Consider the following 27,619-nt stretch of genomic DNA (forward strand, 5'->3'; position numbering starts at 1 on the left):
CACTGGTACTGCAGGATGATTGCATAGCTATTTGCCATGCCATAAAAAGGTACAAGACACCAAGCCCTGCCCTTCTTGGTCAGTGCTGAGCCTGTAATTTGTGGTGGAAACAATCCTGGGCTGGCAGGAGGGGTGTGATGGGCCTGGTTTAGGTGTTCCACGCGTGCCAATAACGGGAGCGGGTGGAAACGTCACCCTGCAGGGCACAAGAAGGAGAAGGGCTGCTGGCACAGCCTGGCCCTGGCAAATCTTCCAGCTCATTAATCCTGAGCTCTCAGCTCTGCTCCAAAAGCTTGTTTTCTCCAGTTATTCTGCAGTTAAACACGGCCTTGCTGTGCCCTGCACCAGGGACTGTTCAATGTCACGGAGCCTGAGCTGCTCCAAGGGAATGTAATTTCTAAGGCATTTAATTCAGCCTAACCATCAGCATGGTTCCTAGAAATACTTACAGAGAGCTGACAGCTAAGTACAAAGACTTGTCTTAAAGAACAGGTTTCATAACTAAGTCATGATGCCATCTAAAGTAATAGAAAAAAATTATAAAGCAATAGAAATAATAATAAGGAACATTTTAAACTTACCTAGAGATGATTCTTGTTTCAAATTAATGACCGTCCAATCATTCTTTTATTCACTCATGATTATAACTTTTTTCTTTCTTTGCTATTCTGTTTTTTCAAACCTTGAAAAATTAGTTGAAGGTGTTGGCAGCTGAAAATAAATACAATTGCATGAAATTGCACATCAAGCCATCAAAAGTATGGGACAAATAGATATAACAATGCAGTTAAACTAAAGGTAAAAGCTGTCCAGAATTCCTTTATTTTTAGTATTTTCATCTTTCTTTATTATGCGCCTCCCTAAACAAAAATAGCATAGTAAGGTGTGTGACTCTACAAAGAAAATGCAATAACACAAAATACACTGCTATGCTAACTGAGGAAATGAATCGAGCAGAAAGGCAATTTATGAAGGAAGTTAAAAGGCGCTCAAAAATGTCTGCTGGAAAAAAAAGCAGGCCGTGAAGAGGAATAAAGAGTTCCATAAACTTCATTCTGTGTCTGTGCAGAGATCACTGAAGTAGATTTTAGTCAGAAAATCAGGTTACAAGCTTTTTCCCTGCTCTCTTATTAAACACAACTCTAACACGACCAAAAAATATTCAGAACTGAGGAGAGCGTATTTACTTTCTAATAAGTTCATGTTTCCTATTATGTTATAATCAAGGCATTGTCAGCAGTAACACAGGGCAGAAACCAGAAAGCAGAATTGGATTTTCCATTCCCACAACCTTCATGAAAAATGGCTGATAGTCTCTGAGAGTCACAAGCCCTATATTTTTGCTAAGTTATTTCTTATTGCCATCATTAATTACATAAAGTCTGTTAAGGAGGGAGGAAGAGGGTGTCAGTACCACAAAGTACAAGCAAGCAGTTTGTTTCAGGGCAGGGAAGGACAGGAGAGAGAGTAGATGAGAATGGTAAAGCTTGTTCCATTGAAAATGGGAACACAGAACAAAATGAAGGGTGGGAATTTCTGGTCCATAGTGATCCCTTAAAAGTTTAGACTATGGTTTGTAAAGCAGCAGTATGAATTCACATATGCTTATGGCTTAAATCAGAAGCTAAACTCTCCTGTTTGGAGACCAAAGACAATACCCCAAGAGGGGCTGATCAAGTTCCAAATGTTTGAGACTAGCTCTTCTGCTATGCAGGTGTTCAACTGCACTGAAGTTTGTTGCCTTTTTTTCAAAGAAGCACTTTGAACACAGAATTCACAATGTTCTCTTTGCTGCCTTTCAAAGTAAACTTTGTCTCCCCAGGCAGTTCATCTTTCAGGCTTTGTAGCCCTTAATTGCATTTTGAGCAGATATTTGCTCTGTGATGCTCTCTGTGGTGAAACAACACACATCACGACGTGTTCTCACTATGTATAAAGAAATGCTGTGCTAATGTAACCCACTGAGTAGTGCCTCCACAAACAGCAAGAGGCTGTTCTCTAATGCTAAGGGAAAAGACAGGAAAAGAACTGTATGACTGAACAACAGAGATCTTGCAGAAAGACATTAAGCCTCTTCACAGTGCTCTTGAAACAGAAAATTCAGTCACAAAGACAAGACATGGCTTTTAGATACTCTGAAAACAAAAGGTATCTTTTGCTTGTGCACCTAGAGAGCTATTTGCTCTTCTACCTCCCTATCAGCTTCTCATCAAAGGCTGCCTACACAAATGCTTTGATAACAATAGGATCACAGAGATAAGAGTATTCATCATTCCAGCTCAACAGGAAACCAAAGTATGATATTAAGCAGAAACTGCAGCCCAAGTTCTGCACTCAGAGTGTCTGGCTCAACACTGCAACAGCTTCAGGTGCTCCTAGTTCACACTTTTGGAGGAGTACAAGTCAATCCACATCCTCAAACTGGAACTTTTGCTAATAATTTGTAATTTATGGATCTGCATTGTCAGGCCAGCAAGGACAAGCCAGCTGGGAGGCACAACCAGTGGAAAATATCTGTGTATGAAAAGCACCACAGTGAAATAAATTGTGGCATACAAGAACTGAGTTAATCTGAAATCCCAAAACAACTTCATTTCCTATAGAAGGATCTTGGAAAGATTGGTTTGCAGAGAATAAGGAGTTAAGCCTTTATTAGTATTTCCAAAGTGGCCTTGGCAAGGGCCCTCCAGCAGAAGAGGGGTTAATCTGGCCCCTGTAAATTAGCTCTTACTCTATCATAATAAACCACCTTCCACAACAAAAACTGTACCTGCCCGACAACATAATACAGCTACAACTTATCCAGCAATACAAGAAATGAAATGGTATTCACTACAAGCAGTTAAGCTTTTCTCAGAATCCACTCTGCTGGGTGACTTAATTCCCTTAAATATTTATCCAATATTGAATGAGCAACACTTGGATTCTCCAGCAGCTCTGGAGACAGTTTCACAGTGACTGCATGAAAATACAGTGAGAGTCTTCTGTGAAAAATGGAAACTGAAACAATACCATGAACCCTCAGTAAAGTTTCATTACACATTAGCAGCAAAGTCAGTTTGAACTGGGCCACCTGTTGCATCCATGTGTGGCAATGAACTAACACCAGAACAATTCCAGCTGTGCTGTAAAGTAGATCAGTAAAAATATCAATTTTTTATTTTGATTTTTGGTTTTGTTTGGTTTGTTTTTTTTTTTTAAGAAACACACACAGTTTTTGTGGTGTTTTCAACAGTCTGGGATAGACCAACACTACACAAAGAACACAGGAATGGCTGCTGAACTGAGGGGAGGGCAAGCAAGGGAACTGCCAGGGCAGCTCTGCCAGCCAAGCCAGTAGCTCATGAAACTACTCTTCTCAGCAAATCTGGTATTATTATATGAAAGGCATAAACTGGATAATAATATTGTTCAAAATGATGGACATAAAATGTTGTCTCACTCAACACCTCCTTGGCTGTAACCGGGAGTATAAGTCTTTCCTTTTACTTCATAGAGAAGCCTCTGGGAACTGGAATGGATTCTGGAGGCATGATGTCCTAGATCATACAACAGAGAGAAAGTAAGGGGGTTTTAACTGTTTTTAACAGGTAAAACCCCTTTCCAGCTGAGACTTTCTGATCTTCCACATAATTTGTAAAGTGTAGAAATCTGATTAAGGGGGTAAGAAGAACAAGCACAGCAGAAAAAATACCTCATTTTATAACACATCTCATGACCTCTGCTGCTCAAATCCACAGCCTCATCTGATCAGAAAGTAAAGACTTTGCTATATAATCTTTGATTTTCCAAAAGACAATATTCTCAGCAGAGAGTGGGATAAAAAGCACCAGCTCATCCCCACACTCTCACTAGATCTCTGGAAATGACAGGCTCTGTCTTAATCATTAACAAACCAGCCCCTGTGCATTTGGTATTATGGAAAGTTACCAACACTCCAATAATTTCTTAATTCCTAGCTTTAAAATGCCCCAACTAACCACAGCACTAATTGTGTGGTCTGAGGGCCAACAGACATAATGCTTCCCCTTGGTTTTGCTTTTACCTCCATGTCTCCAGCTAATAGTGTTGCTGAATGTGGTTTCTGACAATGGCACTTCATCTCAGAAAGCTATTATTTAAAAGCACAGTGGTGTTTGTCATGTTCTTCCCTCCTCTACGGATGGATTTCTGTGTAAAGCAGAACTGAAAACCGCTTTCATTTTGTTACTCAGAAAGGTTTGGACCAAAGGAGAGCTTACAACACTCAAGTACAGATATTACTTTCCCTGAAAGTTGGGTTTGGTTCTGTTTGTGTATGGGGCTAATTTCTATCCCTTCTTATCCCTTCTAGGAGTTTTCAATCTTGTCTTGCTCATATTTTGACAGCAAGCAGGTGAATTATCACCAAAAGTATCTCTCCAAAGAGATACAGGGTAGAGAAGAGGCACCATGAACCCAAAAGGTAATGATGGCACAGAAATATCTCTTCTAGGAAAGCTGAAGTACAGGCCTTCAGCAGAGATGACAGGGAAAGTCTTCCTCTCACCTATTAAGAACATGAAAAGTTTCAAATGTTTTGTTGGAGCTACCCTGGAACAAAAGGAAAGGTAAGAGCAAGAGAGAAAATCTCTCACCCAGACTTAAGCTGTCAGAATGGAAATTAAGAGAAGAAATCACAGAAAAAATACTCTGTGATAACATCATATGACTCACAAGCTTTAGCAAACTCCCTTCAGAAATACTATTAGGCAGAGTAAAAGGTCCCTTGTCCTCCTCTTTTCCATTTACACATCCCAAGATTTGCTGTGAAAGGAAACACCGATATTTTCCTCCAAATCTTTAGGGAGAAACTGCTTCATGTTTTTGCAGCTGCACTTGCCAGAACGCTGTTCCCACCAGTCCCTTGGCTCTTTCCTCAAATGTCCCATAGTTCAGATTCCTTCAAGGGTAACTGTCAAATCCTCATATTAGTCCCCAGGACATAGAGACATAATCCCTGTCATAAAAGACTTCAAATGATTTTCCCATTTTGCAGTTGGTACAGCTCCTTCTATATAACACTGCCAAAAAAACCCAACACAGCACAGTGCCCAAGCCAAAAACATGAAGTTTTTTCTGTTTTGTTTTGTTTTTTTTTTTTCTCCTTCTATTTCAGGACCCAGAGGCTGTCAAAGGCACACACAGTCTGTTCAAAGCAGCAGTTGGCACACATGTCCTGAATTTAAATGTTGCCCACCTGTATCTGTGTTGGGGGCTTTTAGAAGTTCCTTCACAAAGCTCAGAGCATCAGAACAAAGCTCAGCACCTGAGAACACTTTGCGTTGCTCTCCTTGGCAATGTTAGCATGTTTATCCTGTCAGGGCTCACAGAACAGCCTGGCAGTGCTCACCCCAGAAGACTGAACCTCATTGAAGGGAGACAAAACAGCCCCAAGCCATCTATCTCCCCCTTTTCCTTGACTCTGCCCACATAAGCAATCAAACCCAGCAAAAGTTAAGAATAGGAATATAACGGGTGAAATTTAAGGGTGGGAGTAGGAATATTACAAGATGACAGCAAGTAAAAGACATCTCTACTTCACATCTTCTACTTTCCTCTTGTAGCCACTCCAAAGATAAAAGGATGGTGAAAACATACCTGCTACCCCTGCACATGAAGTTAACTAGGGTTTATCTGCAATGCCTGCCTAACACACTCACACCTGTACAGACTTGCTGATATCTAAAAAAGACTTGTTTACTGTGCTGACCTACACTGTATATAGGTTTGTGAAAAGTAATCAGTATTTTTCAGCAATTAGGACTACACACTACAATGCTATGCAAAGAACAATAGTGTTCTTCATCGCAGGACTGTTCTGTTGGAAATAAAAAACAGTAAAAAGCACTCAGTCTCCAGATCGTGCTGACGTCTTTTAGAAACTCTCACTAGCTAACATTTGGCTGACAAATAAAAACTGAGACACCAATCCAGCCTTGTTTGCCTCTGCAGCATTGAGCTGCCCAGGGATGTGGTTCAGTAGCACAGAGCACGGGATGTGCTGGCAGCCCCAGAGCAGGTGCCAGGCAGGAATATTGCTCCTGAGGCAGAGAGCTTCCCTCAGTGCCCTCACAGGTACTGCCACCAAAATAGTGCACTCAGTATTTATAGCCCCACAGAAAGGGTTTGGTCATCAGTGTGTGACAGGGACACACCCCTCAAGGGCTAAAAGTGAAAATCTCTTCAGGACTGCTGACCCGGATCAGTGAGTGACGTACCTGCTCTCCACATTCCATTATCTCCAGGTTTCCCTGCAGTTATTTACCCAGTGACATCTGAGCCTCCCCCTTAACATGCCTGAAGCACAGCTAATGATTACATGATTAATCTGCATAACCCTTGACTCAGACAACTTTTCTCAACTCTTGACAAGAGCCCTTGACAAAACTGCTTTTCCAGCCCCTCCAACACACAGCAAGTCACGCAAAATAAATTCTTTAGAGGCAGGAGGGCAAGGTCATTTGAGCCCTTTGTATCACTTGGTTCAAAGTGTATGCATATTCAAATCAGCAGAAAATACTTTCTTCAAAAAGAAAGTGAAACAAACAAATGATCTTTGCTTTAAATAAATGGCAGCAGGTGACACACCTGGCAAAACATACCCAAATTAAATTAAATGGTAATGAAAGCTGAGTTTTATATGGAATCATTTACCAAACCAGGTTTTAGCAGAATCAAAAGGCTTAAAAAAAAGAATAAAATCACCACAAACCAAAAATCCCAGCCAGTGGAATCCCTCAACCCATTTTTAAGCTTTTCCATAAAATTCATGTGGGACTTCTCAGCTTGCCAGCACAGACTGCATTCATCTGAGCTTTTCACTGTTCTTTGAAAGGGTACACCAAGATAAGATTTCCAAGAAATCACAGCTGGTGTGTTCACAAATGAACAACCCAAACACATATAAAGGGAAAGATTCCTTTTAAATCCCCTGCATGAGATCCATTTCCTTCTTTGTTAGTGAAAAACACAGATCTCAGCTTTTGTAAAAATGTATAGCCTGAAAGTGATGATATCAGAAATGCCACTGCTTAGCTGCAATTAACCGTGATTTCCGCTGCCCAAAAGCATCTTGAGGATAAGTGCTCCACATCCTGTTTTGATTGCCTCGTCTGTTTCTGTGCCCATGGATAGAAAACACTGAAGAGCAGCATGGGGAAAAGCAAGAAGAATCCAAAACAAATTATGAATAAGAAAAGAGAAACATCACCTATTTCCCTAGAATATTCACATTTGTCTTTTGCTTCTCATGCTGTAGAAAAATATTAAAGTAGAACTAAAGAAAGCAGCATGTAATTTGCAGCAGTTGTATTAGTAAAAAAAACTTATTTCTAAACATCTCTTTACCCAATCACTACTTCCACACAGTGGTACTGCAGAACAGCTTTAAACCAGGAGAATGGAAAAGTACATAATATAACTAAGGATTGCCCCAAAACCTCTTGATTACTTTCCTAGGCACTGCTTTCCTCAAAAGTATCAGAAGTCCCCAAGATAAAGATGTAGGATAGGGTGATACAATAAAAGAAAGGCACATATTTGGTATACTAAATACATTTTCTGGCAATTCACCTCAAATAGAAAGAGAAACAGAGTAAGACTATAAATGGACAAAGCCTAATCCCTTCTTGAGATTAATTCTGATTTTATTTCTAAATGGCCAAACGCGTAACTATGTGAATTTGTATTTTTACTGCTGACAGATGAAACTGACATCACTAACAAGGAAGGCCTAAGAATCCACTTTTAGGTGTTTATTTTCATAAATTATTTTGCCAGAAGGTTGTTGCACTGAATTTGGAACTGTGCAGAAAGATCCAGACAATATTTAATTTTGAATCCCTTTATAGTCTGCACACACCAAAATGCATTCTATAAAAATTGTTTTTAACCAAGAGTCTTCTTGCTACTTAATTCTGATGCACACCTTTAAATTCTAGTTGCTGTCCAAGAAAACTGAATTTTTATTCAGCAATGAACTATCTTTGAACTCACAATGTCCAAAAAGGTTTTCTGGCCATTGCTCCACTCAGAACAGTGTCAAAAGGGCACAGACTTAAAGAATCTTTTCCCACAAGGTGTGTCCCTTCCTGGGCTGTCATCTGACAGACACATGAAAAACACCCAGTGACCACAGAAGAGAATAGCTTAAGGGACAAAGGTGACAGCTGTACAAACATATTTCCAATGCCAGGTTCATGCAGGGCAGTGAAATGCTTGGTTCTTAACCTTCTGAAACCATCATATATAAAGTCTCCCAAAATGTTTCCAAGAAAAATCAAAGGCACAGAGCTCCAAAATGTGACTTCACAGAAAGTCGAACATCTTGTAAAATGAACAAGGCAGATTTTGCCTGTGGCAATTTTACAGAAACTTCCTGACGTTGCCTAAAAGGCTGGTTTGGCTTTGCCTTCTGAGTTTCTACCTCTTGGCTCTGGCTTGCAAATGCTCAGGCAGATCTCAGTTTTAGCCTTCAAATTACAAACTGTCCATGGTGTGTTTGACAGGGCTCCAGGACAGCGATGTCACACAGCCTGCCCTGAGCTGCACAATGTCCTGGCACTGTCCCCTGCCAGGACACAGCCTGCCACTCCTCTCCTGCAGGCACTCAGAGAAGACACAACAGAGCAAAGATGTACCCTAGAGGGGTGAAGCTTTGCCTGGTGTACAAGGGAAAGTCAATTCATTACAAAAAACAGAAGGAATTAAATTAGTGCACAAATGGGGAGTCCCTTTAGTACTTGGCACCTCCAATAATAAAGAAATAGATGAGGAGTTAGAACCAGGTGAGGCCAAAAAAGACCCTGATTTCCTTGTTTATCAGTGATGTGTATCAACATTCATCCTACAGCAAGATTACTTTGGAAGCCAATTGCTTAAAGAGGTCTGCAGGTAAGAGGAGGGATTTTTCACCCATCTGAATAGAAACCATCATCCTCCTTTACTTATTTTACCCTGAAGAGCTCCAGATTGTCTGTGAACTTGACTATAGGAACAGAACTGGAGCAAAAACTCCTGCTGCCTTCTACTGAAAGCACTCTGGGACAATTCATGGGTATTCAGTCAGTTTTACTGAGGCTGATGCAAACATGAGCATACAGCACAGCACTGGACCACGACTCTGTGGCTCTACTTCTGAGTTTTCCTGATGTTGTTTAAAACAGTGAAATTCATTTAATAGGAAAAACATCAAGATTTGAACAGAAAACAAGGTACACAGCTGAGCTGGTCAGGAATTCTTTGATGAAATAGCAAACAAGATTTTTAACCTGATGTGGGAAAAGCCTCTTCTGTTTGGATGATGGCCACTAGCGGGGTCACTGCAGCATCACCGGGGTATCAACAGCAGCCTGAAAGAACCAGCAGCAGTTCTAATGCAAAGAGAAGCCTCACAGAGAGCTGAGAAGTCTGAATTGCAGAGTTGTTGGGGCTGCGGCAGCTTGTGCTCGGGCACAAGGACGTGGCTGCAATGGCATGGCCAGGGCACTCTGGACACAGTGGGCAGCAGTGCAGGTGTGAGGCTGCTCAGCAGTGTCAGCACTCCCCTGCACAACTTGTTCCTCAGGTCAGGTCTCTGAACAGTCCTCGTTTCAGAATGGGCTCCATTAAATGTGGCATGAGTGTTTCTCAGGTAAGAGGAAGCTTTAAGACTTGCAAGTTTTAACATTTGGCAAATCTTCCAGATTTCTCAGCTGAAGGAATAAACAAAATGTAAATACCAACTTACCTGATACTAACAGGTGTTCTCCTGAAGTTGTCACATTGCTTGCATTGCTCCTGAGTCACAGTATGAAAACCCCTTACCAGAAGAATCAGGTCAATGGGAGTATCCACATGAAACCAGGAACATTAATAAGAAAATGCAAAAAATATTTACATCTGAGTCAGCATTAACCAAACTGAATCACAGTTAGACAAACAAGGAAGTTAGGAAACTCTCTCTGGCAGGTATTTTGTTTGGGGATTTCCTCTTCCATATAACTTGAAATACTTTAAACCAGTTTTTGTTACAGAAGCTGACTAAAGGAAAAATGATGGGAAATCAAATATTCCTCAAAATTAAGTATTATATTAATAGCATTAAATGACACTGTCCTCTAAATCCAGTCTCTTGACTGTTGACATAGAGAATGATAAATTACTTCCACAATTCCTTATTTGATACATAATGAACGTACATTTATGAACATGCATGGCTAAGACAGTTTGCCCAGTATGCACATTATAATGTTATTTGTGTGTTCACATTAATGCCCTCTCAAGTTTCTGGAAATTACAAAAAAAAAAACTTATTCTGCTGGTAAAGAAAACTTACATCCAGATAATATAAATTTAACTGTTCAAGGTATATTGACTTGCACCTTAAAAGGTTTTCAATGCACTTTGAGGAAGAGAGGGGGGTCAATTTCATTCCTGGTGTACAGGACAGTTCATGGCCCTCATAGCAGAAAAAATATTGTTGTAGAAATATTGAAGTTGGCAACAGAGGGATTCACCCCAGTGAAACCACAAGAAAGGACAATGAGGACTGTAACTCTGCTCAGTCATCTGTGAGGAGTGCTGGTATATAATTTGCATTATTTTTATCCTATTTACTGTGAAACCATCAGAGGACTCCAATCCCAATTGACATAACTGTGTATTTGCTTTAGTTGATGCTCATGCTTATCCTCTACACATTAGACTAAAATATGTGGTTTTTTCTGCACTCAGTGGTTCTTCACTTGGGCTCAGCATTGATCTCTTTACAGCCATAGTGGTTTTTAAAAGCTGTTGCTCTGCATTGTTGAAATCAAAGGATAGAATTGTCATAACATCAACTAAAACTCCTTCTCCAGCACCTTCAATCTACATTGTGGTCTCTGGTCCCCTGCACTGTACAGAGCTTTACCTCTACTTTCCTCCATTAGGAAACCTCCATTTGGTCATGACATCCTGCTACTAAGTTTTTTTTGGCAACAATTAGAAGTCATGTTCAATTTCATGACTGAGTTCTTTTCATTAAAATTAAACATTTCTAACCAAATGCATGAATCCCTCTTGATCAAGGGTGTCCGTGCACAGGAACAGAAGAAAACACAGAGCTTTCATGGCAATTTAACCAGATGGAACATAGAAAATATAGTTATTAATTTTAATCTAACTGAAGTTCACAGAGCATTCCTGCCAACCCTCAACACTGAAAGAATAATTTCCCTACTGACTTCTTCTTTAATAGGATATAGAAACCAGATGAAAACATTACTTTTTATAATCACTGGGCTAATCAAACATTTTTGGCAGACTCTGTATTGAAGGACTATAAAAGAATATTTAATCTTCTCGGAAAAGCGTATGGTGAGAAGAAATGAGATTTCTCGTGACTCACTGATATTTGTTAACATTAAGTAAATTTTGTCTAGGCAACACCTAGGAAAAAGAAAGCTTTTGTTATTCCAATTCTTTATCTTTTAAATGGAAGTATGAGAAATATCCATCATTCACACTCAATTTATTCTTGAAGAATCCTAGAGCTGCACTTCCAGTACCAAGGAGTCTAAAGTAAGCACATGGACAGATCACAGGTAATGAAAAGAAAAAAGACATCATAGATCCTTTTGGAAGCCTTTCCATGTAAAACACCCAATGATTCGCATTAGTGATGTCCAGGCCTGTGATGTTACTGCAGAATATTCTGAGTTTTAAAGAAAGAAAAAAATTACTTCCTTGCCTGGAAGAAGCATTTCAAATATCCAGCCAGCAAAACCCATTAAAGAAGGGCCATAAAGGTACTCTCAGACAATTCTGCCTTCAGCTGGATTTTCTCTGCTCTGGTCTGTAGATAGATCCCAAATCTCTCTCTACACCATTATTAAGATATTGATGAAAACTTTACTTCTCACTTTCCTCCCTCACCCATTATGGTCAATCATCTGTTCTCTTATCAAAGGACATCCTTCCCTTTTTATTTGTGTGAGCCTCATACAGAAATTTTCATCCTCAATTCCAGAAGCTGTAATATTAAACATGCCCACTCCATGCCATTCATTATCCTCATTACTCAGCCTCACATTCTACTTTCCTGCCCCCTTACAGTTGTCACATCTCTCCAAGTCACAGAATTTCAATTTACACAGGATTGGGTGAGAAGGGCTCCTTTCAGGCACAACTACAGGAAAGATCAAAAACAGCCACAGATTTCTTCCTCCCAAAAAGTTAGGTGTCAAATTCGAATAATCACGAGAGAATGTCAAAAAAACTTTCTACTTAACACATCTGCAGGATAGAAGTTGAACCAAACACACTCCTAAGATTCAGAAAATAAAGAACTCCCTGCTTTTCATACTTTTAGATAATTTTTTTTTTAGTCTTGGTTTCTAATAATTTGAAAGGTAAAATTATCACTGTGATGTGCCTGTTTCTGACTGAAGGAGCAGAAATTGCAGTCATTTGGTGAGAGCCAAATACCACAGGGAAGAATCACACAATAAAAATATGGCCTCCAAAAATCTGTAAAAGCTCACTAAGTTTGAATGCAACATGAAACATTCTGGGGTTCTTTTACCTTTGCTATTTCAAATGTATTTCTTTTGCTTACAGTAAGGCACTAACAGAAAATGAAAGGGTCCACATGAGTGGTTGGGAAATGTAGTGTTCTCTGCAAAGAACATAATAGGATTAGGAAAACAGTAGCATTTCTTGTTAAATAGGGAGCAAGGAGACTGCTTATGATGTTTGGGGTTACTTGATCTATTCAGGAAAGTGCCTTAGCAGCAGCTGATCACAAGTGGAAGGCACAAGGATACAGAAAACATTCCCTGAGCACAAGAAGGAACAATTCATTCCTTTCATCTCTTCTGTGCTCTACTCTAAGAAGAGATTAATATTCCAACAACTATTGCAAACTGACTAAAGGGAAATATTTTACCCTCTTCTCCAAAACTTTACTCAATAACAAAGAAAAAAACCCAGTAACAGAATCACCAAAAGTTCTGTAAAGAACACAGGACAAGGAAAGGAAGCACAATAATATGGATGCAAAAGGATTTTCACATTTAAATGAGATTCAGCCTCATGAATCATTAATATTTCCATCTCACAACGACAAGTTATCTCAAGATATCTAACTGCTTTGATGTTCTTTAAATGGGACATAAATACAATTCCTTCTATTACATTTCTACTGTCAAACACAACTTTTGTGGCTGGTTTGGTTTTCTGTTGTTTGGGGTTTGGTGTTTTGTCGTTTGGTGTTTTTTCCCCCCTGCAGTTACATTTTCATCAACAACACAAAGCAGCTTTCCCTTCCCAGAAAACAGCAGAATTTAAGCCAAATCAGTCCGTGAGACAAAGATAAGCATCTTCTGCTTCATGATGGAAATCAATCTGATTTTGCAATTGATGATTTGTAAAGCTACACGCCGAGTGATGAAACCTGACACCCTGGACATGCACCAGCTCCTGACAGGGTAAACAAACTTCAACAGCCATGGAACTGCTTCCATTGCCATCCAACTTCCTTGTGAAAAAAGCACCAAGTGGATTCTTACACATGCCCGAGCACCGCTGGTTTAGATCATTTTCTACAAAGCATCTCATTTTAGTTGTCTCACTTATAACGCAAATAAACAACAAAAGAAGGTCACTAACACATGACCTTTTGTCTAAAGATGGTGTTTGCCCTTGCCAAGAACTCCATTCCTTCAAATCCCCTGGGGACTCTGTGCATGAATGATTTTGCATCTCTAGTTCCTTACCTGAACTTCACCTACTCTGAGCTAACAAAACACCGGAGCTTGGTAAATTCCTGTGCATTCCAGCACTAGGAAGTGAAGTTTGCAGCTGAACTGGAGGTGACAGAGTGCACTGCTGCTCTTTATCCCGGTTTTCCCCAGTGCAGAAGGGTTCTATTTCTCATAGAGGAATGATGAGCCTGAAAGCTAAACCTGAGCACTGACTTTCAGCTCTTCACCTGAGTGCTCTGCAACGTTGTCAAAAATTGGATTTAAACACTGACATAGTAGTAGCATCCCCTACTACCTTGGAAAGCTGTGCTTTCCAAACTCTCTCCTGTGTCATGGAGCTGCTCGATTTCAAGCCTGGGAGCCCTGATATTTCAGGACCCCACTTAACACCAAGTGAATTTCATCAGAACTCTTTTTGGAACAGTAAACAGCCCAGGATATAGCTTGAAATTACCAAAGTTGTAAGTGACAGATCATTTATTAGTAATAAGCTGAGGACAAAGCCACAGGAGTACAGAGACATGAGTGCCCTTTTCATTCTTGCACTGTACAGCACTTAACAGATTTCACTAATAAAAGCAGATTATAACACTAAAAAAAGAAAATTATAACAACTAAATATATGCAATCCCTTTAATGAAAAAGTAATTAGAAAATGTTAAATTATTTTATGTTATATATGCAAAAATTCCCCATATGTAGCAAGCTATTCTGAAAAGCAAGTTTATTGAAAACCAGACAGCACATCCTGCAAGCCTGGGCTCTGTGGATGAACAGTTCCCAACAGCAGCAGCCCTGAACTGGAGCAATTTCAGCCACCACAAACCTGGGCGTGGCTTCTTTATCTTAGCAGTTCATTCTGCTTGCCCTGCAGCTGAACCTGGCCTATTAATATATAACACCAAGGAAAGATTTCCTCTGGAGACAGCAATGCACTTCAAACAATGGGTAGCTGTATTATTTTCATCTTACAGCAAAAGCAAGTGATCACATAACAGCTCTCCTGGTCTCCAAACACCTCCTCCTTTAGAGCACATTGCATTTTACTGGCATCACAGACACAATTTCTCCCAAATCAGGCACAATAGTGGTGCAAACCAGCGTCTTCCTCATCTGCAGTGTTAAATAAAACACAAATCAGAACCTCAAAGAGCAACACGTTGCTTCTCTCAAGCATGTTCTGAAGTACCAACAAGTTCTACAGAGGATGACAGAAATGTGATACGAAGACAGCTGGTAAGAAATCAGCACAAGAATACCGGTTAAACTGCTGCTTTGGTCAAGTTAATTAACAGTCTTAATGATCCTACCAAAGTCAGAATGGTGAGAAACACAGACTTAGATATATTGGTTTTAGACTAGGGAAAATATTCTTTTACAGAGAGGGTTGAGCTTGATGAGGGTGTATGAGGCACAACCAGTCCCCGGGGGTAAGAGTACAAACAATTGCTCTTAACATTGAGCTGCACCACCATTATTCTGTCACTGATGTGACACTCCCCCCACAATCCCACCCCCCTCACCAGTAAATGCTCCGACAAAAATGACAAAAATGCACCCACCAGCTTCACCAAACGGGACCACTTCCCCATTACTGTGGAAACGGCACGTTGAGCTGGGGAATCAACAAGAGCTGAGCACAACCTTTTCAATCTATTCCCTGTGACAGCTAAAAAAATCCTTTCTACCAGCTAATGCCAGGAAGATGACAATTAAACAACAGGCACATCAATCACCATCACCAAGCAAAACAAAGTGGTGCCCAGTTCAGAGCTGCACTGGCCTCAGGCAAGCAGCTCTCCTGCCTCTCTGCATCACACCAACAGAGTGGAGCTCGGAACTGGGGAAATGATGGACGGTTTTAAACACCCACACCTGAGAGTCATAACCATCATTCCTACTCATTCACATGTACCTGGAAATAAGGCAGATTTTCAATAGAAATCTCCATAAGATTGGGCTGTCTCTGTGCTGTAGGATAATAAGTTCTTAAAAATAACAATTTGAAGACTCTCTGGGAAGTAGATTTATCCATCTACATTAGTTTCTCTTCACAATAATACTATATTGTAGATGTCACCTAAGCCTATCAGCTGTATTAACATTTACATCACATATTTCAATATCATTTATTCATCCAGTTCTCAGAAAATGTACCTGCTAGTGAAATTTGAACCAAGACTTGTAGCCCACATGATATTCCCAAGATCTGAACAACAGCTTTGTAGTCACAAAAAGCAAGAAAAGCTAAATCATCTGGAATGACTCTTCATCACTCAGAAGACAAGTTAAGATGCAAAATTGTAATTACACGTTGTCAAGTGAAAAAAAAAAAAGTTTTATCCCTGAGTTTCTTTAGGGTTTTTTTTTTGCTGTGGCTTTGGGGAGGTTTTTTTAAGCTTTTAAATGTTTTTATTTTCCTGAACTATCTTCAGTGAAGTATTTCTAGAACCTGTCTTTTAATGAAGATATAAAAAAGAAGGAAGAGCACATTTCCAGGCAACAAATCACTACCTGGAAGGACTCAGTTTACTGAGGTTTTTTCAATTGCTTGAACCAAAATGCATATAAGTCATTTTGTCAAAACCAGAATTACTAGCATTAAAAAGGGGTCAACCTGATAATTATTCCTGATGCCCAAATAAGTGCCCCTCAATCTGCAGAGATATTTAAAAGCTGAAAGTGCTATCAGATTGTTCCGAGTAGAACAACACTGCACTACAATTCTATTAATAATAGGAAATTTGCTCAAAGTGGCCCAAACCGACTGTTATTCATTACAACCAATCCTGCCCCCTTAATATGCCAATAACTTGGAATGTTTCCAGAATTTTTGTCTATCTATAATTGTAAAATAAACAGAAAAAAAAAGGAATTCTGCAAAGCTCTAACACATCACCGCAGCTATTAGATACAACAAATGTGAGTTCATCTCAAGAGGGACATGCAGCACTTCCTGCTCTGTCAGACCCCAGGCTCTGAATTAAAACACAACAGGCTCAGTGCTCTGGACAAATACAAATGTTTAAATGGGAACCACAAGTTCAACATAGAGACCACAGAATACACCAGAACTCCCAAGAGCTACAGGCAGTGGCTCAGGCATATACTTAGTTCCATGTTTTACAATAACTTGCCAATTTTTTATGTCTTGGCATTTGCTGCACATTGCCAGTCTTTTAAACTAACATGAATTCAAGTAGGTGGAATACACAGTTCCAGGGAAATTCCATTATAACTTATCATAAATGAATCTTACCACCTACTATACCATCAAGTTCCTGTTGTGCCTACGGATTAGTTCACTCCAGTATTTAACTGGTTTCTTATTCAAGCATCTGAACTCTGAAATTGTACATTTTCCAAAACTTGAAAGGCACTCACAAGGAACTCACTTGATAAAAATCAGTCATACTCTTGCATTTTTAGCTCATGATGACTGTACTCATGTACATCTATTTTTATTAGGATATTTTGTCAGTTAGTAATTATTTGTACATCTTCCTTGATTAAATAAAGGATAATCCAAATCACAAATTTATGAAAAATAACTTCATTTAAATATGATAGTATTAGAAAATATGAAAAGCAACTTGCATAAAGGATATATTTATATTCAAATAATATTCCCCAGAGCACACACAATTTCTTTTCTGAATATCTTGACATTTCATCTTCGGTTTCAGCACAGAGGGAAAAACACCCACCTTAAAAAATGCCCAAAAACAACAACTCCAGAAGCAAACCCAAAACCAAACCAACAGTGACAATCTGCATATGTTGATAAAAATTAACCTCACCCAGGCCTTGCTAGAGAGAACTCAGGATGGATTCCTTCATCCAGTTCAAACCAGTTCTCCCATTTTGGCACAAGCACAGATCTTTACTAACTGACATCCAGATTAACATGGCAATGAAAATAATAAAAGCTTTTCTCAGCAGCCTTCATTTGTCCTGAAAGCTCATGGGTGGAGGTTACAGTAATGCAATGTGAGAAGGAGCCACACAAGTCCCTGGCCACCATTCTGGCATTATTCATCAGAGGCACTGTCTAGCAGGAATTCAGGAGTTAAGTATTTTTACTTTAACAGGAACATCTGTTTAAGCCATCTGCACATTTCCCTTGTGACCATTTGTCCAACAGAAGCTGGGCTAAAGCTAAAGGTATTTTGTATATCAAGAAATACCTGTAAAAGGAGGAAAAAAGAAGAGCCTCTCAAAGGAAAAGACAAAGAAAAAAGGGAAGAGGAACACAGAAGCATCCAAACAATAACAACAGAAGGAATGTCCAACAGAAGGATATTCCCAAAAAGACAAAACCAGCAGGAGAAGTCTCAGAGGAGAAAATGAGAAAGTAAAGAAGACATGAATCCAAGCTGGAACATTTGGACCCATGTGCAAACACAGCCAGTTGAAAGCCCATGACCCTGCCTGGGAGCAGATCCCATGGCTTGAGTCTGCATTTGTTTATTTTTTCCTGGAAACTAAATAGGTTTCAGTTCAGATTAGGATTACATTGATGCTTTTGCTGTGTTACTATAATTCCATAATTCACTGCAATATCACAAAGAAGTTCTCATTTTATAAAAGGGAATTCTTGTTACACCCAATACAAGAACTAGGATTCAAGGAGTAAGCACATTTACTATCTAAGACAAGTCTAGTGTTTACAGGTGGATGAATGAAATGCATCAGGCAGCCCTTTGAGCAGCTCAGAGACCCACACACGATGCACTTCAAAAAAAGCATTGCAGGGTATGTGAGTACATGGCTCTATTTCAGCACTCACAAACATCAGACATAAAACTCACGTGTATTTGCAGGTGCTCAGAAAGTAATGGGCCAAATGCAGTTTAACCCTTTGAGCTGCACGTGTGACTGAAACCCAGTTTGATAAAATCATCATAGGTTAGGCTCTTTCCTACATGTCAGAACCATCATAACAGCTGCAGCTGCCAAAAAGAAAAATTTTTGCTGCCCTCCTTTTGTGTTCTCCATTTATCCCATGTCTCTCAAGCACAGAAACCCATTATTAAGTCAGTGCTGCTCAACAAAAAGGCAGAAAATGGACCATGGCTGTTTGGGGTTTGGATGTGTTGGTTTGATTTTTTTCCCCTGGAATACCTTGCTGATATTTCAAGAGTTAAATCAAAGCCTGAAGCATTGCAGCAAGCACCAAAGCTGGCACAAGTGAGAACACGTAGGCAGGAAGACAGGAGCAGATGGGGGTGATGTGACTCCCGGTTTCAGCTGCTGTGAGCTGCTAAGCCTGTCCCCCCTGTGCTCAGAGCCATGCAGACAGTGGGCAGAGATTTAGCAGTTTTTCCTTCTGCTTTGCAGCCAAGTTATTAAGTCAGACTTAAGGTGGTAAAGTACCCACAACAGAAATCAGCACCTACACAAGGTAAGAATCACCTCCGAGTTGTGCCATGCAGGAGATGTGCACACAACAAAAACTCTGCTCAGACTTTCTGTCTGGTCTCAAATAACTTGAATGGAACTGGTACTGTGCATATTTGTTATCAAACTATTCCAGTCAATGTTGTAGTTAGAGGAATGAAATAGAAGGGATTTTTTCCACATGAGACTGAAGGAGACATTCTAAGGATTTGCTTTAAGCAACAAACTTTTCCTGTCATTAAAGCAAAACAAAACCATCCTCCATAGGGCAACTCAGAACAGAAATCTGGATCAGGTGCTCTCAATTGCTGGTAGAAGAACCTTGCTTTCTGAAGAAGCCTAGGAAATAATCACTTAAAATACCTTTATGTTTAGGAGGTGTGCCCCCACAAATTCTGGAAAGGAAATTGCAAAATTACATTAGGTCTTTGTGATTCAGTTTTTCCGCAGATATATAAAAACTAAAACAGTATATCAAGACTTTGATCCCTAAAGGACAGTTGTAAATACATGGATTTGACAGGGATACATCCCTAATTTAATTTTTTTCTTTTTCACCACTACTGACACTTACTACTCCTTCTATAGAGTGCATTCATCAACATTTAAACAAAGAGTATGAAGCCTTCACTCAACATGAGCTTGCCCTACTGCTATAAAGGACCTGCACAACAGGTATACTCTGAGGAGAAGGAGGATATAAAATCATTAACAGAGAACAAACAATTGTTCTGAAGTCCTAAATTGCTCTGAAGTTTTTTCTGAACCTATACTTTTTCTTAAAAGCTTGAGCTGGTAAAAAACTTATTTAACAAGACCAGGAATTAATTCCCCTCTTCTGCTCTGGGCCTACCTGGAAACAAAGCTTGGATAATCATAAGAGAACTATTACCTCTTCTCTCACCTCTTCCACCTCTAAATTATTTATATCACTGCCATCCTCTGCATAACCAACTCATAAAAGCTTCCTCACTGTTCTAAACCTGCTTGTAGAACACACTTTCCTATAGATAAAAGTGAAAAAATGTTAGAAGAAATTGCCTCCAAACATGTCTTAAAAATTTTGCTGAGTAAAAGTAGTTGGAAACATGGCAAACCTGTCCTTCTAAAAAGTTTTGTTCTAATGTTCAAGCAAGTCAAAACCATTGAAAGAATGTGACCTATAAATAAAAGCAGCACCTATTTGTCCTTAGCAATAGAATTTACTGTACTAACAGCATGAAAAAGCAGCTAGTTAATATTTGAACATCTGAATTGTTCTTCCATTTATCTTTCTGTCACAAAAAAAAAAAAAACACAGGCACCTTCTTAATCATGAGAATGACGTGCAGTGAATCATATTTAATATCAGCCTGACTAGAAGAAAAATTCTGTGGTGATCTAGGACACTAAGCCTACTAAAACTTCCTATATATTCATGTGTGTGTATACCATATATATTCAGGTATGCTGTAGAACGTAAAATGTGTAAATCATTAACTATTCAATTATATATAATGATATGTAAATTTCAGGAGATTTAATTATACATACAATAATTAGCTTACAAAAATAAAAGGGATCGCAGACCAACTGACTTACACTGCATGCATTTAAAAGTGGTTCAAAGACACAGAGGGTCAGATCAACACTAACCAGAAATCTGGGTTTGAGCTCATAAACAGTTTCCAAGTGTGGCAGAACAGGGCCACACACAAGAATTCAGCAGACACAACAACCATACTGGCATCAAGACCCAGCAGCTCTACAGCCTCTTTTGAATAGAATTTTAGCACTCTTAAAATTAACTTTTTTTGACAAGAAACAGAGCAGATTGCTGAGTAAAATTAATGTCCCAGTTGCAAAGAGGTAAAAATAGCTGAATTTACTCAAGAAATATGTCTGGCTCTAGTACAGAGCCTTCAACAACATAACGTCTTCAAACACGTTTGCAATGTAGTTCTGCTGCACACAGATTTTCCAACGCTGTTGACAGCAGCTTCAATTTATGCTTATACAGCTAAGTCCTCAGGGAAATAATCAATTTTTAGCCTATTACTAAAAAGTAGAGTAAACATTCTCAGTGTCTTTATTATTTTACCATACTTCAACAGCAACATCAAATCCTTCCTTCACCCTGCCACCAATAGCAGCAAACAGGCACAAGAAATGGGAGCTTGGCTCTCCCATTATTGGGCAAGCCAATAATGAGCTTTTTCCCCCAAACACTGTCTCTCACCCACGTGCAGTGTGGGGAGGAGAGCTGTGCTGACATCTCCCTCTGAAGTCTCCTGACTCCACATCTGTGCCATGACTCCAAACATCACCTCACCAAACTCTCCCCTCATGGTTCACCAAAACTGTGATGTGCCTGGGGTGGGTGACCTCAGCCCTCCACCCTGCTCCTGAGCAAACACAGTCTGCAGTTTCATTATTGATGTTTGCTTTCATTTTAAATGTTTACTAGGATTGATTTTGCACACTATCGTGTTTCACTGATACTGTGTTTGGCTTTTGATAGCAGCAATGGCTGTAGCAATAAAAACAAATCCTACTAAATGACTATCATAATAATGGTCTAAACAATATGTGCCCCAGTACAGGCAAGAAAATTGATTAAGATAGACAGCTTGAATGACATGAAAACAGGATTATTAATCATTAATTGAACAAGGGAAAACACCCAAGCCCACAGCCCAAGCAGAAAAGAATACTTGAAAATTAAATGTTACTGGTACTAGCTGCCAAAAGTTGCTCATTTGCAGCAGCCAAACTGTGCTTTAAAATGATACAACTGACAAATGAAATTAGGATTCAAGTACTCCTCTATCCTCACACCAGGTCACAATGGGAGATATTTTTCTTTCTGCAAAGACAGCCTTGTTCCAGTCACAGTGTGGGACTGACCCATGTTATTGTTTGACAGTATAGCTGAAGCATTTTAAGACAAAAAACCCCAACCCCATGCACCAATGCCACTGCAGCTTGCATTTTTGGATAACCATTTACACTAATAAAAGGAAAACCATTAGTTAATACCTTCTGACCATCTGACAATACTCTGTAAAAACAACACTGGCCCTTTGTCCCAGGGATGGGGTGGGTGGTGCACGTTCCACAGCTCCTGCTGCTGTGCCTGGCATGTCCTGCTCCTTCACTGAGGGGGCAGCAGGACAGAGCTGCCTCTCCCTGCTGAGCTGGGGACAGATCACAGCAGGGCAGACAGTGGAGAACAGCGACACTCACCTGCTCTGCCCCCACAGCCACACCTGGAGCCAGGGGAGTGACAGAGCAGCAGCCTCACCAGCAGCCCTTAACCTCTCCTGTCATTCCTTTAAAGGAGCACAGCAACTGTAGTCCCTGAAAATATCCACAAATGAGATAGGGTTAAAGCCTGTGTGCATTATCTTAACATCTCACCATCTCATCAGACAACAGAATCTGACAGAACTTCCTCAGTGTTGGAGCTTTTGATACCTGACACCTTTGAGACATCGCTCTTAAAGCAGGAGGCACCTGTGTTGCCTCAGGTGATTGCACGGTAGCTGAGGAGGTTCTTCATCCCTCCCAGGTACGCAGCAAAAGCAGGAGGTACTACAAGCTGCTGTCATGTGATGGTCTAAATTCATGATCTCCAGCTTGTTCTTGTTGATTGATGAGACAACTTACAGCTGCAGATCAAAAGGGATTTGGAAAAAAACCCTAAAATCCCCCCTTCCTGGCTGAGAACACCACAGTGTGAATTGTGCCCCTCTATGCTGCCTTTGTTCTTTGCACAAACAGAATCTTAATCTCCTAAACCTTAAATTATCACCAAAAATCATTTTTTTTTTTCAAAAGAGCTGAAAAACCAACCAAGAAATCAGAAAACATTGCTTGTGTTCCTTCATAGCATGGTTTTCTCCAGTACTCAGAGGAATATAAAACCAACTGTGAATAGGACTGTGGTGAGCAAGAAAATTGCATCAATACATACACTTCCTTATTCTCCCATCTATATTAACTGCAAAGAAAAGCTGTCATAAGGGGAAGTAGAACACTTGCATTGCTCAGAATCAACACTGGCAGCTGGCATGTTGAAACCAAATGTAAGGGGGTGTAGGCAGTAAACACCATAAAAACCTTTTTTTAATTTCAATTCTTCTTACAAACTAACTACAGTCTCAAATGTTCAAAATGCAGGGATCAGTCTCCTACCCTGGACAATAGAAGGCAGCATGGGGGTATTTGTAAAGCTTCAAGAGATTTTGGGTTCCTCTTACATGTAGCCCCGATTTTCAATCCTTTAGGAACTCCAAGATGACATGTGCATGTACCTTCTGGACAAATATTTATTTAAGAAAGACAAAAAACACCCTAAGATTTCAATGCAATTACTTCCTCGAGGAAGTAAGGCTTTAAAAGCACCAAACTTCACAAGAAATGGCAATGCTCTCAACAGGCATCTCAGCAAAACTGTCAGGAAACTATTCACTTGTCTGGTTTATAAATGAATCGTATATAAGTTCCTTCAAATGAGCAGATCTTTGGGGTGGTTGGGATATAAGCATACCTCATTTTAATCTCAAATTTTTAAGATTGTTCTGATAACAAAAAAGCCTCTGCAGTAACTTAGTTACACAAACATGTCGAAATCCACATGATTGCATCTGACACCAGGATCTTCCCCAGCACAGCCACTAACTTCTACATCTCATGCTCCAGGAAAAAGAAAATAAACCCATCATTCCACTTAAACTCTGCTAGGCACGGAACATTACTCATCTTCAAGTTCTAAAGCACAGTAAATGAAGCACAGAGATGATAATTTCTCCTAGGTGTAGTGCCTACCCACAGCCTCTCCCCTGCAGAGTGCTCCTGGCTCGATTACAGCTCTGCACAGGCACATGCAACATCCACAGAGGCAAACCCTGACAAAGTAGGAAAAACACAACTCGGCTCCAAATTAGAAAAAATGGCAGGCAGACCAACACAAAGAACAAACCCTTCTTTAATCAGTATAAAAAAACTGCAAAAATAAGCAGTAGAAATTAATGTGTGTTGTTATCAATTAATCTCTAAAGTTACAAGACTTCAGGAAAGGCAGCCTAATTCCTGCTTCACTTAGACATCAGTCCAAATGTTTATGGCAGCCAGACCTTCACATGACCAAATTCAGTATTTGTGTCCTTGCTAATCCATAAAGAGTTCATGTCCTTCACAGAGAACAGCCTGAAAACCTGGAGGAAAACCCTGACAGAGAACATGAGCCTCTCACCACAGCCTTAAAGCAAAGCTGAAGACAATGAACAATGCTCAGAACATTTCAAAAAGTGAATGTATACAACAGACCACAGACCCGTGTAGAAGATAATGGGTGGAAACTCCCACCACCACCAGACTCTTCACACCTCCCACCACTATCAGAAAAGAGGAAATGAGAGCAGGCATTCAGTGGTTAGGCTTGGGACTGAGAGACCAATGAAGTCCTGCTACAGAGTGGGGCTGTGAAAAATGGCAGCAACGGCCATGACTGTTTTCTCTTCTGAAATGACACTTTTGCAAAAGTCGCCATCTTTGCATAAATGAAGTATCTGCCATGAGGATTAAAATCAGGTTTGTTTGCTGGAGGTAACAGATACTATAGATACAGCCTTTCAGCTCACAATAGGTTATTACACACTTGTGGAAAGTGATTTTGCACCAGTCTGCCTCAGAAACCTTCAGAGAATTAGTTCTTAACTTCCACTAGAAAATTTTTGCTCATATTTGCTGCAGAAAGTTTTATCTCTAACTTTTGTTTCTAATGTGCATGTACAAAGTCACATCACCCCTTACTGTCATCCTGTCATAGGGCAAAAATTAAGTGACCTCAGGTAAAGAAGGTTTTCTCTGTGTGAAAATACCAGAGAAAATCCAGCTGTGGGAGGCCCTGGTAGTTCATCTTCTCCCCAGAGATCTCCTGGAACAAAGCAGTGATTTACCATGGGATTGGGAATTAATGGGATGTCTGTCCAGCTACCAGAGAGATTAAATGTTTTAACTCAGCTTGAGACTGCTTTCTTTTTAGGAAATATCCAAAGGCACATTTCAGAAAAAAAAGATCAGAGACAGTAATGCCTTTTTCCTTTCCAATAGTTACCCTGTAATCACTATGAAATCCAGCATTTCTTACTATTTACTTAGAAGCTGACAGAGAGTACTGCTAAAGGATGTTCACTTAGAACTGATTTTCACCCCCCTCTCAAATTCACTGCACATAAAATGGCTTAATAAAGCCTTCTGAGCTGCATTAGAATCTATTCTGAGGAAAGACTCCCTCCAGCTGTAGGAGCATTTCCATGCATTTAGCATGGCTGAGTTGTATAGGAAAAATTACAGAAAATAGGCAGCAAGAAACTCTCAGTACCAGGAAACACCTCAAATTTCTAAAGTCACATTAATAGTTGAGAAGACTCTTGCATTTCATTTCCTGTGGATCAAATTTTTACATCTTTACTCAGTCCTAATCCAACTTGAACCCATTGTCTGAGCAAAGCTCCTTAGGTCTTGCAAAATTTTCCACAGTCCAAATGAAAAATGACTCTTTGTTTCAGAAAGACTTGGACAAAAGTGATGCTCTAAATAATTGAAATACAGCTGTAGTTAACTAATGATTTGCTGCCACATTATATGGTCAGGTCACAAAGGGAAATGGACTCTCTCTGACCACTTATATGCCATTAAACATCCAAAGAGCAAGAAATGAAATAAAATACATTTTAGAGCACTATTTCCAAATTTCTCTGGAAGTACTGAAATAAGGAAAACGCCTTGCCACAACTAGCTTCTGCTTTTTCTCCTCTCATTCAAACTAGTTTTACTTTTACTTTTATAACATGATATTCATGAACTGTTCATGCATATAAAGCTCCTCCAGATTTCAGCATAACAGCAATCTACACCATTTTAAATGAGAGTCCTCATATAGCTTATTACAGCATCATAGCTAAGCAGATGACATTCTCTCCCAAACCAGGAAAACATTATTTAGATGTTCCAACCCAAAAAATTCACCCTGCACTTAATCATGCATAAGAACATGTGTCTGTACAAAATACTACATAGTTTAATTTGCAGCAGAAGTAAAAAGGAAATTATCTCAGATGACTGTGTTCCTTTGCTGTCACCCAAACTGTGATATATCTACTAGATCTCTCAATTTTGAAATATGTTTCTTCAAATTAGGCTCTCCGAGTATAAACTGACTGATTTATATACATATTATAGCCTTTCCAGGATGATGTCAGACAGAACAAGTAAGGACCTTTAACGTTACCTTACATCAAGTGAAATGTTCTGGAAAGAAGCTGGACATCAAATGGGTGGAATGTGGCGTTTCAGAATGTGACAGCTGGGTCACAGCCCCTGCAATGGTGACACCCCACTGCACACCAGGGGCTGGCACCTGGCCGAGAAACACCCAGTTACCACAGCACCACAGAAACACTGGGAATTTCATCATCGTCTTCAGCCAGAGCTGAATGAGGTCATTTAAGATGAAAACATGAGAGCGATTATACATGACCTGTGCGAGTTTAGAAGCGATGACAAAGGTCTGCCTTGAAGTATAGAGGTGTTTTCTCTGGTTTCTACACTTCACACATTCCTGCGCTGTAGCCCATCCCTAAAATACCTCATGTTAACACAAACGCTTACAGCACTTGAAGAAAGACCGAGCCCCATCACTCAGAGCAGCGCACGGAGAGAGGGAGCCCCGGCAGGGACCCAAAGTGACCCGGGGAAGGGCTGAGGTCTCTGAGGTGAGCTCGCTGAGGCGGCGGCAGTGACCACAGAGCTACGGGGTTCGGCCTCATTAAAAAAATAACAACATCCGTGGCTTCTAAGCCACTAAAGAATGTTTAACCAAAAGCGCAGTAAAGGCTGAGGACACCTGAGCGCAACTCACCGCCGGGCAGGGGCTCGCTCCGAGCTCAGGCACCTCAAACCGCGGTGCTGCCCCGTGTCCGGGTGACGAGCGGACCAAAACCCCCAAACCCCGAACCCCAGCAGAGCGGTGCCGCGGCCGCAGCCCTTCCCTCCTTCCCTGGGCACGGCACCGAGCCCAGGTATGGAGCGGAGCGGAGCCTCGGGCGGGGCTCCCGCTGAGAGCCCGGCCGTGCCCACACGCGGCCACCGCCACGGGACAAGCGAGGGGAGGGGACGGAGCCGCGGGGAGCCCGGGCAGGGCCAGCAGCTCCTGGCACGGCAGCTCCGGGGCGGGGCGGGGCAGGAGGAGCAGCAGCGGCAGGAGGAGCGGTGGCGGCAGGAGCAGGTGAGCGGGGCCGCAGCCGCGCCGGGGGCGGAGCGGAGCGCGGGGCGGGGAGCGCCGGGCCGTGCCGGGCACACTCTGCTCCCTCCCGCCCGCCGCTCCGCCCGCACTCCTTCGCTCTCGCTCTCTGCTTCCCGGGACAGCGCCCGAAACTCGGCGGCGGCCGCGGCTCCCGACGGCTCCCCGGACGCGGTGAGTGCCCGTA

General features: G+C 40.7%; 1 protein-coding gene and 1 long non-coding RNA gene across 4 annotated transcripts in view; one reads left to right on the forward strand and one right to left on the reverse strand.

Annotated features, from left to right (window-relative positions):
• The window catches only part of LOC141730652 (uncharacterized), a 55,855-nt gene that overhangs the window by 27,986 nt on the left and 250 nt on the right, over positions 1-27,619 (reverse strand). The window contains exon 2 of the long non-coding RNA XR_012582252.1: positions 582-711. This is a non-coding gene — a long non-coding RNA (uncharacterized LOC141730652). The remainder of the gene's footprint in view (positions 1-581; positions 712-27,619) is intronic.
• The window catches only part of PRKCD (protein kinase C delta), a 63,583-nt gene continuing 63,241 nt past the window's right edge, over positions 27,278-27,619 (forward strand). The window contains exon 1 of one of the 3 annotated variants that reach the window (XM_074550030.1): positions 27,278-27,417. The gene's annotated coding sequence lies outside the window, so the exon portion shown is untranslated. The other 2 variants (XM_074550029.1, XM_074550031.1) reach the window with 2 other exon arrangements.

Source organism: Zonotrichia albicollis, chromosome 12 (genome assembly GCF_047830755.1).
Source record: "Zonotrichia albicollis isolate bZonAlb1 chromosome 12, bZonAlb1.hap1, whole genome shotgun sequence".
Classification (NCBI taxonomy): domain Eukaryota; kingdom Metazoa; phylum Chordata; class Aves; order Passeriformes; family Passerellidae; genus Zonotrichia; species Zonotrichia albicollis.